This window comes from Chlorocebus sabaeus, chromosome 18, assembly GCF_047675955.1.
Source record: "Chlorocebus sabaeus isolate Y175 chromosome 18, mChlSab1.0.hap1, whole genome shotgun sequence".
Lineage (NCBI taxonomy): Eukaryota > Metazoa > Chordata > Mammalia > Primates > Cercopithecidae > Chlorocebus > Chlorocebus sabaeus.
The window spans coordinates 38,856,676-38,870,890 of NC_132921.1; the positions used below are offsets into that span (position 1 = coordinate 38,856,676).

The 14,215-nt window shown below is 32.3% G+C and overlaps 1 pseudogene; it reads right to left on the bottom strand.

Moving 5' to 3' along the window:
- Window positions 1–12,793: 12,793 nt before the first annotated feature.
- Window positions 12,794–12,912, bottom strand: LOC119618717 (5S ribosomal RNA; annotated as a pseudogene).
- Between the last annotated feature and the right edge of the window lie 1,303 nt (window positions 12,913–14,215).

Here is a 14,215-nt window from a genome sequence, read left to right on the forward strand (position 1 = left end):
TCTTATGTCTTTTTCTGGTTTTGGTATTAGGTGAATGCTGGCCATATAGAATTAGTAGAATGTATTTCTTCTGCTTCTATCTTCTAAAGGAAATTGTCAAGAATCGGTATCATTTCTTCTTTAAATATTCGGTAGAATTCAGCAGTGAACTCATTTGAGCCTTTTGCTATCTCTTTTGGAACGGTATTAATTATTAAACATTTCTCTGGGAGATACAGGCCTATTCATATTATTTCTTCTTGTGTGAATTTTGGAACATTTCACGAAATTTGTTCGTTTATCTAAGTTATCAAATTTGTGTGTATAAGTTCTTTATAGCATTTCTTTTTTATTTTTTTTCAGTGTCCATGGGATCTGTAGGAATGTCCTTTTATTTCTAGGATTAGTAATCTTGTGTCTTCTATTTTTTTTAGTTAGCCTGGCTAGAATCTTATAAATTTTATTGACTGTTTCAAAGAATCAGCTTTCAGTTTTATTGATTTTTCTTTTGCTATCTTCTCTTTCATCGATTACTGCTCTAGATTTTATTATTTATTTTCTTCTGCTTATTTTGGATTTAATTTGCTCTTTTTGTTTTTTCTAGTTACCTAAGGTGGAAACTTAGCTGATTGATTTTTTACATCTCTCTTCTTTTAAGATATATGCATGCATTCAGCGCTATAAATTTATCCTAAATATTGCTCTCACTATATCCCATGAATTTTGATGAGTTGTGTTTTCATTTTCATTTATAATTTTTCAAAATTTCTTTTCAGATTTCTTTTTACCTATGTGTTATTTAGAAAATTTATGTTTAATCTCTAAGTATATTATAATTTTTCAACCATCTGTTATTAATCTTTAATTCCATTGTGGCTTGAGAGTAGACATTGTATAATTTACATTTAAAAAAATTTTTTTGAGGTGTGTTTTATGGCTCCAAATATGATCTGTCTTGATGAGTGTTCCAGAATCTCTTTTAATTGGTATATTGAAATCATTGACATTTAAAGTAATTATTCATATAGTTTAACTGAAAAGCTATTTTGAGTGTGAGGAGAATGTTTATTTTGCTTTTGTTGGATAAAGTAGTTTATAGGTCTCAATTTTATCCAGTTCATTGATGGTGCTGTTAAGTTCTAGTAGGTACTTACTAATTTGCTGCCTCCTGGCTATGTCTATTAGTGGTAGAGGAGTGTTCAATAGATGAATTAACAGATTCATCTATTTCTCCTTGCATTTCTATCAGTTTTTGCCTCATGTATTTTGAGATTCTGTTGTAAAGAACATACACATCAAGAGTCCTTGTGTTTCCTTGGAGAATTAATCCCTTTATTATTTTATAGTATTTCAGTTTTGCCCCAAAAATTTTTCTTGAAGTTTGTTCTGTCTACAATTAATATAATCCTTTCAGCTTTCTATTAATGTCAGCATACTATTTCTATTCCTGTATGTTTACCTTTAATGTATTTGTTTATTTAAAGTGGATTTATTCTAAGCAGCTTAGAGTTGGGTCGTATTTTTTAACCCACTATGATAATTCCTGCCTGTTCATTGGTGTACCAAGACTATTGATACTTAAAGTGATTATTTAAATAATTGGATTAATGTCTACCATATTTGTTATTGCTTTCTGGTCACTGCCCTTGTCCTTCATTCTTATTTTTATCTTCCATCCTTTTTCCGCTTTTCGTAGTTTCCATTGAGCATTTTATGTAATTCTACTTTCTCTCCTTTTTTAGCATCTTGATTATAATTTTTAATTTTTTTTTTTTAGTGGTTACCCTAGAGTTTGTAACATATATTTAATTTAAAAATAGTCTAAGTCCACTTTCAAATAGTACTATACTGCTTCATAGGTAGTTCACATACCTTATGAAAATATTTCTAATTCTTCCATCCCATTTCTTGTGTCATTACTGTCATCGTATTATTTATATACTTATACATTCATTGCACTTATACACTTATATCTTTTAAAAACCTTTTTTTCTCATTCTTAGTTGATCAAATAGAAGTTTGCTCAAGATAACAGAAAAAATATATTTAAATTAGAATAAATATTTCACTTCACTCTCTTCTTTCTTGCATAGTTTCTGAGCGAAAACAGACACAATTCTAACTTAGCTATTCCACAGGTAAGATGTTTCCCAACTCCCCGTGGACTTTTCAGGATTTTTGGTTTTGTTCTTGATTTTTTTTGGAATTTAAATATATATGTAAGTGGATTTTTTATTTCTTGGTTGGTTGGTTGGTTGATTGCTTTTTGTTGTTGTCATTTTGGCATTTATCTTGCGTGGTGTTTTCCGAGACTCCTGGAATTTTGGTTTGATATCTGACATTAATTTGGGTAAATTCTCAATCATTACTGTTTCAACTATTTCTCTGTTTTTCTCTTTCCTTTCTTTCTGGTCTTCCCCTTACATGTAGGTTACACCATTTTTAGTTGTCCCATGGTTCCTGGATATTTTAACTATTTTATTCAGTCTCTTTTCTGTTGTATTATATATTTTCTTTTTCCAGTTTAGCAGTTCCTATTGATACATCTTCAATTTCAGAGATTCTTTCCTCTGCTTTATCCAGTGCATTAATGAACCATTCAAGATCATTCTTCATTTCTGTTACAGTGTTTTTGATCTCTAGCATTTCTTCTTGATTATTTTTTACAATTTCTTCCTCTCTGTCTCTAATACTTATTTGATTCTTACCTGTTGTTTACTTTTTCCTTTAGAAACATTACAAATTAATCACAGTTATGTTAATATCCTGGTTTGATAATTCCAACATTCCTTCCATACTTGAGTCATTGTAACGCTTGCTCTATCTCTTCAAACTGTGAGTTATTTTTCCTTTTAGTAGCATTGAAATTTTTTATTGGAAACCAGACATGATGTACTCTGTAAAAGGAACTGAAGTATTTATGCCTTAAGTAATATTGCAGTAAGGTGTAGAAGGAAGGGAATCATTCTGTAGTCCTATGATTAGGTCAGAGTTTGAGTAAGACTGTGCTCAGACTGTAAACTTCACGCATACTTCAGTCTTCTTCCTTTTAGGTGGGACAGTATGGCTAGAGATGGCTGGAATCAGGCATTTCCTTTCTCCCACATGGATGGATAGAGGAAAATGGAGTTGGGTAATTCCTTTCCCTCAGTTCACTCAGATCCTGATAAAACCCCAATAGGTTAGGCAATGGTAAAATAACTTCTCTTAACGATAGTTCTTATTAAGAATAACATAATTTTCTAAGTTATTTTGAAAGGGTTAATTTTCCCCTATCCTGCCGGAAGCACAGAGACATTTTTCTCTAATATTCACTTTGAAGTTCTGGTAGAGTTCCTTGTGGCAGGACTCACAGAAGTGTGGGTGTACTGCCTTAAGTCTGGGTCCGTGGATTTCACAATTGTCAGACTTGTCTGCACTGAGATTTCAGAGATTTGTGCATTAGAGTTCTATTTTTCCTATCCCAGTAGTTGCTCCCTCAGAAGCTTCTGCTTGTTGGTCTCCATTCTGTAAAGTTTTGAATTTCTGTATCTGTCTATTTGACTCTCCAGTTTTGGAGACAGCAGTTTTCCCTGTGACCTAAGTTCTTCAAAAGATTCAAGAGGATTTTTGTTTTTCAGTTTGTTCAGATATTTGTTGGAAAAAAAGTGACAACCTCAAAGCTCCTCACATACTCGACGCTTTAAATTCATTTTTAGTATAAATGTGCTAACTGTAAGACATCTCCCTGCTGGTTCTTTCCTTCCCCCTTGGAAGAGCTAAATAATTCCAGTAATTTGTACTAAAATATATATTCTGTTCCCCAATTATGTCCACTAGATATAACTCAGATATAGTTCAATTAAAACAGTAGGACATTGCTGGTGTTATGGGCAGTCGCATTCTGAAATATGAAGGCAAATGAGTTGGGTTATTCTTGATGGATCACTAAGTCTTCCTGCAAGAGATCATATAAATCATAATGAAAAATGGACTGTGAGATCTGCTTCATAAATCCTGGCCAAGTTTCCAAAGGTAGCATCTTGCAATCTCAAAGTCAGTGCTCAGCATTTCAGATGCAAACCTGCAGCCCGACTTCTGCAGGAGTTAATGTGCTAGCATTTTAACAAATTGAATCACTTTGGTGGCCTATTTATCAGTTCAAGCTATTTGGAAATGTTGCGACCATATGTCGTCCATTGAAATGAACACTAAACATTGCATTTATAAATGGTAATTTATGACTCATAAATGTCTTTGCTATTAAAGCCATTCTGCCACTGAGAATGGAATTGATAGCAGGTTCTGAGCTCTGTGGTATGTGTAATTTTTTTCCCTTCTAAGGAATGTTGTAGATATTAAAGCTTTGATGCCTCATGGAAATGTTATTTTTAAAAAACTATGCATATCAAAAAGATTATGTTTTTATGCTAGATTTTCATATTCACAAATTTGACTGACAGGTTAAATATATGTGTGCATGTACATATGGTGAAGATTTTTTATACATTTGTATAGACAAAGATATTAGCTCTAAAATGTGGAAGTTACACCTTATTATCTCTCCAGGCCTTGGATTTACTTGTGTAATTGAAACTGCAAGTCATCTACCCTAATATCTCTTTTCTCCTTCTCTAGTAATACATTGCCAGACTTTGAGCTGGACATGTGGCCTCCTGGAATGAAGACTGTATTATTCATATCCCTTGCAAATAGGATAGCAAAGTGACGCGTCAGTGTAAGCAGAAAGATTGTATAGAAACTTCTAAGAAACCACATTAAAATACAACTGGATTACTTTGTGTAACATTATTGATCCTTTCTTCATCCTTCTGGCTGAAAACTCAGATGTCAGACTGGAACTTGAGCACTCATTTGGACCTTGAGGACTAAGGACTGTCTGTATCACACTTGGAAGAAACCCAGACCCCAGACAAACCCTAAAGGACATATATTGACCCTGGAAAATGTAGCTCAGACTTATTTTATGTAAAAAAAAAAAAAAAAAAAAAAAAAAAGAAGAGAGATGGCAGAAAAAAAATATTTATTGTTTACAGAGCCATACTTATTTTGTGAAGTTTGCAGACATTACTTAATACAGTCAGGTGATACACATCATCCTGATTTAAAGATGGAATCATTCAAGGATCAGATAAATTATTTCACCTATCTAAGGTCACAGACTTCTGTGTAACTGAGGATATGTCTAGAATCCATGTTTGTGAGCCTTGGTTCATAACTCTTGCTATTTACATCATGTATGTAGCATTTAATGAGGCCTGTATAGGAGGCACCATGCCCTAGTGTGGCTTGTAGCATTTGTAGTCAGGTAAACCTGATCACCTGGCAAGTAGGACTACCTCAAGGAATTTGCTGGTAGTTAGGAGACAAATTTATATTATAATGCAGGAGTACCAACATTTCATCACCTGTTACCCTTTATGTACATAAAAGTCTAGATCTATCTATAAAATAACATGACTTTCTATCTCTGGTTTATCCAAAATGATTAAGTATTTGTAGATATAGTGGTCTCCCTTTATCCATGGTTTTGTTTTCTACAATTTTAGTTATCTGATGTCACACTCTGAAAATATTAAATGGAAAATTCCCGAAATAAACAATTCATGTTTGAAATGTAGCACTGTCCATGGAGCAAGATGAAATCTCCCTTTATCCCACTCAGGACGTGAATCATCCCTTTGTCCAGTGTATTCACACTGTCTATACTACACTTAGTAGCCAACTTGGTTATCAGACTGACTTTTGAGGTACTGCAGAATTTGTGTTCAAATAAATCTTACTTTACTTGACGATAACGCCAAAGCACAAGAGTGGTGATGCTAGCTATTTGGATATGTCTAAGAGAAGCCATAAAATACTTCCTTAGGTTAAATGTTGAAAGTTCTAGCCTTAATTTCAAAAAAATTTATGTTGAACTCACTAATATCTACAGTAGGAATAAATCTTCTATTTGTAAAATTGATAAGAAGGAAAAAAATGTACATAGTGTGTGTGTGTGTGTACATATATGTGTGTGTGTGTGTGTGTGTGTGTGTGTGTGTGTGTATGGTTCAGTACTATCCGTGGTTTCAGGCATCTATTGGGCATCTTGGAAAGTATGACCCGTGGATGGATAATGGGGGAATACTATATAAATGTTTGTGTTTATGTGTGTGTGTGTATATATACACATATATGTGTGTGTGTGTATGTGTGTATACATATAGTTAACATATTTTGGACATGAGTTTTAGTATGCTGGTTTGAAGTTCTGACGCTTTGAGAAATTTGTTATATATTTTGTATTGTTATTAATATGTACAGTTAATACCATGACATTTATTTCTAAGGAGAATCAAGTATCTGAAATTCTAGTGAAGCAGTGAGATAATGTGAGAGCTAAAACACTATACTCTGTGAACCTATAGAATAGAGAAAGGATTTCCTTGTTGTTAAAGGAAAGTTGTAACCTTCAGTAGGGATGACTCCAAGTATGAGAATTAGAAAGGAATTTTAACATTGACTCAGATGCAAAATGTAATTCTATATCTAAACCCATATATCCGCCTACCCCCCCACTAACTCTATTCAGATGTATAAAGGAATTTAAATCTTTTACTGGATGTTCTCATCTGATGTGTTAGGAATTTATCTCCATTTAATCAATTCAAGCATTTGTTTTAAGAGAAAGTACTCTATAAATATTACTCTTTAGAGGCTGAGGGTCATAAAAGATGTATTTCTTTAAGAATTTAGAGTTTTGTGACAAGAAAGATGTTTGCACTAATAATTAAAAACTCATTAGATGGAGTAAAAAGTATGAAGTGTTTCAATTCAGTCAAATGGATCCAGTTATAAGAATATCAGAAACTCATCCTACTGAGCCACACATTTTTCTTTTCAAATAGATATTCTTATCTTTCTTACAGGTTTTATGTATTGATTAGTGTTGATGTATGTCAATTGCACACAACGGTCTATGGCATGTATGTGATACTCAGAAAAGATGGTATTAACTGTAAGAGAATTTTGAAAGTGCAAGAATGAAGAAAATGTTGAAGAATGCTTAAGCTGAAAGGAGGGATTTGATGTGAAACTTGAAGTCAAATTTATTTTATTGATTGAAAAAGTTCAAATATATGAAAATATAAGGAATACCCTAATGTACATCTATGTGCTAAATATAGAGTGTAATTGCATTTTAGTAAGTGGCCATATTTGCTTTCAATTGTGTTGACAGAATAAAATATTACAAGTGTATTTCAAGACATCTGTGCACCTTTTGGAATAAGTATGTCTGCTTCCCTCCGTTTCTGAAGTAATATTACTAAATGGTATTTATTTTTTCCATGCATTGACAGGCAGAATTCTAGAATGGCTCCTAAGATTCCCCATTGCTGTTGTACACACATCTTCTCCCAGTTATTCAATCAAACACTAATCTAGGTGCTGCTGTAATAGACTGCTGCAGATATAATTAAGATCCTAAATCACTTACCTTAACAAAGAAAGCTTATTCTCAAATAGCCTGACCTAATCAGAGAGTTCTTAAAGAGAACTGTTTCTGGAAGAGATTCAACGTGTGAGAGACAGTCAACATGGGGAGGATTCTCTGTTGGCTTTGAAGATGGAGGAAGCCGTATGTGGAAATCAACTCCTCTAGCAAAATTCTAGACAGCCTCTGGTTGCTGGCAGTGACCCCAGATAACAGGCAGCAAGAAAACAGAGACCTCAGATGTACAATACAGGGAACTAAATTCTTCCAACCATCTGAACGAGCTTAGAAGAGAACCCAAAGCCACAGATGAGACCCTAGCCTTGGCCTAGATTCCAATCTTGTGAGACACTGAGAAGAGAACTCAGCCATGCTGTGCCCATATTTCTTACTTACAGAATGTGAGTGAGAATAAATGTGTTTTGTTTCTAGCCACTTCGTTTGTGATAATTTGTTATGCAGCAATAGAAAATTAACATATGCATGTTTTTTCACATTAAAATTATACACGCTCACACAATTTCAAATGGTCTCAAATTCTTTAAAATGGTACATTATTTTGCAATATTTTTACTATAAATATTATAGTATGGTGATTTAACTGTCATTGTATGTAACTACATGTTAATCATTTTTACATAGCAGCGGTCAGCAAACTTTTTTTTGGTAAAGGCCTCAGCAGTAAATATTTTAGGATAAAAGCAGCTATAGACAACACATGAAAGAATTATTGGCTGTATCTCAATAAAACATATGAAGAAAGGTAGTCGGCTAAACTTGATCAACAGACTATAGTTTGTCAGATCCTGGTATATAATATTCTACTCTACACATATGGCACAACTTATTTATTCATTCTTCATTAGCTCTACATTTGTTTCCAATTTTTCACTTTCACAAACATTAAATTTATTCTAACCTATTGTTTAAGAGTGCTAGAATTTCTTCAGACTGGTGGTAACACAATCCTCAATAAGAAATATATTGGATAACACATTCCAATAAACACCTACACACACAAACACAAGTGTTCTGTATGCTAAATTATACATGATGGCACTGTGTACATGTACATCAATTTGCTATTCAAAAAACAATACTATTATTTTGTACTGTATTCTTAAAAATTCTGGGATAACCACTGAATAAATTTAAAAATTTGAAAATAATTTGGTAAGTATATGCATTGAAGGGATATTGTTGGGCTAAAGAGTATGCTCATATTAAATTTTACTATATGGCATAAAATTGCTTATGAAATTCTCTCCAACATTTAGCAAATGTTTGCTTTTCTACAGTCTTTTTATGATTTTTACTTTCAATATTGAAATAATTGTACGCTTACAGAAAAGTTACATAAATATTAAAAGACAGTTCCCATATTCCCCTGATCTAGCATCATTTAATATTAACATCTTACACAACCATAGTTTAATTACTGAAACCAGGAAACCAACACTGGTACAATTTGGTACTTAAAAAAACTGCAGACTTTAATTCAAATTTCACCAGTTTTCCTTCGCTCGCCCGCGCGCATGCACATATGTATTTTCATTCTAGTAAGGATTCCGTATTGCATTTAGTTTCTGTTTTTCCTTAGACTCTTCTAACGTGTAATATTTCCTCAATCTTTCCTTGTCTTTCTTGGTCTTGATAGTTTTGAAGAATACTAATTGGTTATTTTGTAGAATGTTCTTCAATTTGAGTTTATCTCGTGTGTTTTTCATGATTGGAACGAGATATTTTTGGCAACAACATCAAAGAAATGATATGCCTTTCTTGGTGCATGGTGTCAAGGAATTCATGATGTCAACATGTCATTACTAGCGATGTTAACCTTGTTCATTTGGTTAAAGTAGTGTTTTTCTGAGTTTCTCCACTGTAAACTACTCTTTTTTGCTTTGTAGTTAATATATATCTTGAGGAAGATATTTTGAAACTTTGTAAAATCTATTTCTCTTTAAACTTTCACCCACTAAAGTTTGCATCTATTGATGGATCTTGTCTGCAACAGTTTTCACTATACTTTTTGCCTAATGATAATTATTTCCCTTTTGCCCTTTTAGACAAACAAATGAATCAAAAAGTATCTGTTGTTTTATGAACATTTAGAGAGTTAGATTGCTGTTGAGCATATTTTCTCACATTTATTGGCTACCAGTATTTTGTTTGAATTGTCTATTACTCTACTTATTATTTTCTTCTGTTTGATATCATCTGTTTCTAATTGATTTGTTGAAGCTCTTTATATATTGTAGATTCTAATGTTTTGTCATATAGGTGTAGTTGTAAATACATTTCCCTTGCATGTAGTTTGCATTTGTAATCATTTATGCTTTCTTTTTTGGACATAATTATACTATGTAGTAAATTATGGGAAATTTTGCTTTATATTCTATAACTTTTAAAATATAGTTTTTATAAATCCATTTCTAGCTGAGGTTTTAGTCTATATTTCCTCTTTTAAAAATTTTCACATATAGATGCTTAATCTATCTGGAATTTATTCTTATTTATTCATATATATGGTGTGAGGTAAGAATAAAATCATATTTTTTTCATTTTTCCTATTTGATTAGGAATTGCATTATTTATTTCACTGAATTAGAAAACCATTTTGTCATATTTTTGTCATATATGAAAATCCACATATATGTGCCCCTTCTATGGGTCTCCACTTGGTTTTAATGCTTGGTTTTACTCCTGAGTGTTTATAACACAGTATTTTAATCTAGACAACATTATTGTAAGTCTTGATAGCCTAGGAAGTCCTGCTTCTTGCTTTCCTGCACTAGAAAAATTTCTTAACCTACTATATTAGAATCAGTTGCTTGATTTCCACAAGAAATCAATTCACAATTACTTTTAGTATGTGTCAAATTTATAGATTAATTTAGTGAAAGTAGATTTTCTAAGTCTTTCCATTTTTGAACGTGGTATAGCTCTTCATTCACAAAGGTATTCTTTTGTCAGAACAAATACTTTCTCTTTACGTTAAATGTTATAGAACTTTTTTTGTAATACTCTAAAGAGGCCCATTTCTATGTCACTTAAAATCAACATACATTTTTTATGCATGTCCAAATGCATAAGCAAGGTATTTTAAACTCAGTATTTCAACCATAATATGAAAAAAATCTGAAGAATCATGAGATGCTTTATGAAGGGTCTTCAGTATATAGCTCTTCCTTCTGGGGATTTTTTTTTTCTCCAAATTTTAATCACTTGGAGAGGATAATGACCTATTCAAAAAGTTTTGTTTTTTTTAAAGTAAATTGTATTTCTACTTAACTTGAGTTTATAAATTGTTATGCAATATAGCTCCAGTTATCATTATTTAAAGATACTGAGTTTGGAAAAACAATCACCAGAGATCATATGAAGATTTCAAGAGATGGCAGGTAATGGATTCTTGATGATTTTATAATTGTAAACAGCCCATCTGAGTCTATTTGTCTCTCTTTTGTAAAAATTGTTCAGATCTCCATGAATGAATGAACTTGTATAGAAAGGTACAGGCATATTTTAAAGATATTGCAGATTTGATTCCAAACCGCTGTAATAAAGTGAATATTGCAATAAAGAATGTCACAAATTTTTTGTTTCCCTGTACATATAAAAGTTATGTTTATACTAGACTGTAGTCTATTGAGTGTGAAATAACATTATGTCTAAAAATATACATAACAATTAAAATATTTTATTGCCAAAATATGCTGACACAGAGACATAAAGTGAGCACATGTTGTTGGAAAAAATGACACCGATAGATTTACTTGATGCAGGGTTGCCACAGACCTTCAATTTGTAAAAAAATTGCACTGGCTGCAAAGTGCAATAAAACAAGATAATGCCCGTATTTCTGAAATGAGGGCATTTTGCATGAGGACATGACCTTTAAAAGCAAGAAACCTATTTGACCTTCTATAACTAACATTTCCAATAAATTAGTTAGAAATAGCATACCATATGAGCAAATTACAATGGGAACAAATTGAGAAATAGACACCGTTTTGAGAAAAAGGTCAATATAAATCTAATGTAAACATACAGGACATGGAAAATTATCAGGGTAATCTTTAAAGTGAGTAGCTGTAATAGAACATTACTTCTAGAAATGGTCTTAAAGACTGAGTAGTCCAGTCCTCTCTTTTTTCAAATAAATAAAATGAGGCCCTGAGAAGACATACAACTTACTTAATAACAATGAAAAACAAGTACTCTTTCTCCTTGGCATTTTTTTTCTGATTCTTAATTGTGGAAAGACTCTATCATCCTTATAGATGAAATGGGCCTCTCTTTTTTCACACTGCAATGTGTGGCAATTGGTAAAAGTATGTCTGACAAGACTAAGCAGAGAGGTGAGAGAGTTTGGGACATACTGGAATTGAATTGGGAACTACTGTATAGTAAGTCCATTTCAGAAATAGAAAATAATAATGGTAGAAACAAGCAAGCATTCATATGTGGGATTCTATAGTTCCAAAAACTTAGGGACAGTAGATGTTGTTTTTGCTTCAAAGTAGATAATCTAATTCCTGGAAATGTAAAAGCTAGTCAGATTGTGGGGAGTTCATGAGGCAAGGAATATTTGGATTCTAAGAAAATCAGCAAAGAGGAATATATAAAACAATACAAACTCATTATATCATATAATATGAATAGGGTTGAATCTTCTTATCCTTAACCCAAGCTGTTCATTATCTGCCCCAGTTTTTTTAAGTCCTGGTTTTTATAAGCACATGGACTTCAGTTCAAATTAACTAAACAAATACTGAGTACCTCTTTTGTATGGCAACTCCATTCAGAGTTGTAGCTTTTCCAAAGATATTCAAACTATGTGTCTGTTTTCCAGGACATTAAATGTAATGGAGAAGGCAGATATACAAAAATCTGTGACATAGAACAGAGCTAACCTAGACTTATCCTCCACACTACATTCACATTTATCACATATTTATTTTCATTTTAATTTTTAATTTTTTTCTTAAAGGTGGAGTTTCACTATGTCACCCAGGCTGGAATGCAGCAACACAATCATTGCTCTGTGCAGGCTCGAACTCTTAGGTTCAAACAATTCTTCTGTTTCAGCCTCCTGAGTAGCTGGGATTAGAGCCTTAAACCACCACACCTGGCTCATCATACACTAAATGCATAGGAATTCCAGAAAATTTTGTATTTTAGAGAATGGATACAAAATTACCTAGATAATATGATGTCAATTACCATCAGTGCTACTTAAAGAGTATTTAATGGTTTGCAGTGATTTTTTTAAATTAATAAATTATAGGAATTTCTCTGCCACACACACACAAAATCTTTTTTGTTGTTTATTTAAGCCTACAGCACCTGGTATTTTCAGGCAGTCTCCCATCCAAGTCCTAACCAGACTCAACCCTGCTTAACTTCAGAGATCACGTGAGATCAGGTGGGTTCAGGATGGTATGGCCATTGGCCACCCTAAATTTTCTATAGCAGTCGTATAAGTGTTACAACAGAAAGGTACTTCAGTGTTTTTTTTTTTCTCTTCAGGGCAGCAAGAATCCACACTGTTAATATGTTTGAAATTGATGACTTTGGAAGTAAATGTTTGAATCTCACTCTCATTTTTATTAAAAGGATAGAAGTATTACATGCTCAAGATTTTAAGACACATCTTTACAGAGATACATATGAAAGTGAAATTTGCTCCATTTCTATTCTTTATCCAATCCAAATTAATACATTTACACCTTAACACAGTATAATCTAGAGTTATTGAAAACCTAATTATGAAAGAAATCTTCAAACTATTACAAAATACAAAAGATCACATCATATCAGAAACTATTCTCAGAATGATTGCATATATAATGCCTGCTTAAATATGAAAATAGGAATTCATGTTCCTAATTCATATATACAAGTATTTTGATATATTTGACTGTATTAAAATGAAAATTGTTTCAAGGGATACTACAGATGGAAAGTTTATATTTGGAATATATATGAAAGAGGAAGTGTTAGTACAGACTCTACACAGAAATTCTGAAGATTAATAGTAAATAATAACACAATCTAAGTAGCTAAAGGTTATGGATAGGCAATTCTCAGGTTAGAGATATTATTGTCAATAATTATATAAGAAAATAATAACCCATACTTGTACTAAACACAATTCATATTAAAATAAGTTAAATAATTGTGTTGTTCATTTGGTAAAAGAATTAAAATCTGGTAATGTCAATTCTTCTCAAGAATCTGGAGTAATGAGAACGTTCATGTATTTCTTGTTGGAATATACATAGAACCAACCTATTTAAAGATCATGTTGGCAACATTTAGTAATAAAACAATGCCCTTCCACTTATAGAGCAGCTATAAAGTCTCTGCATGATATCCCTGCTTATAATGATGACCTGAAAAAAACTATCAGGTACCCTCCCCATTAATGACTCCCAAGCAGTTGTCTACAAGATCAGGTTTGAAAATATACATTTGTGCTAAGAATAGAACACAGAGATCACTAATTAGGATATGGAGACTTTGTGGTCACCATAAATAAACTGTGTAGAAATGTCTGCACATAGGCATGAGATGCTTATCCTAGCAATGTTTGTGGTAACAAAACAGAACAAAACACAAATTTAAAATAATTCTAATGTCTAAGGCGATAGCATGAAAGACTTGATTGAATTCATATGAAGATTTAAAATTAATGACCTATTGTATCGTATAAACCTATCAACCTACATACATTACTAAACATAATGTTTAGTG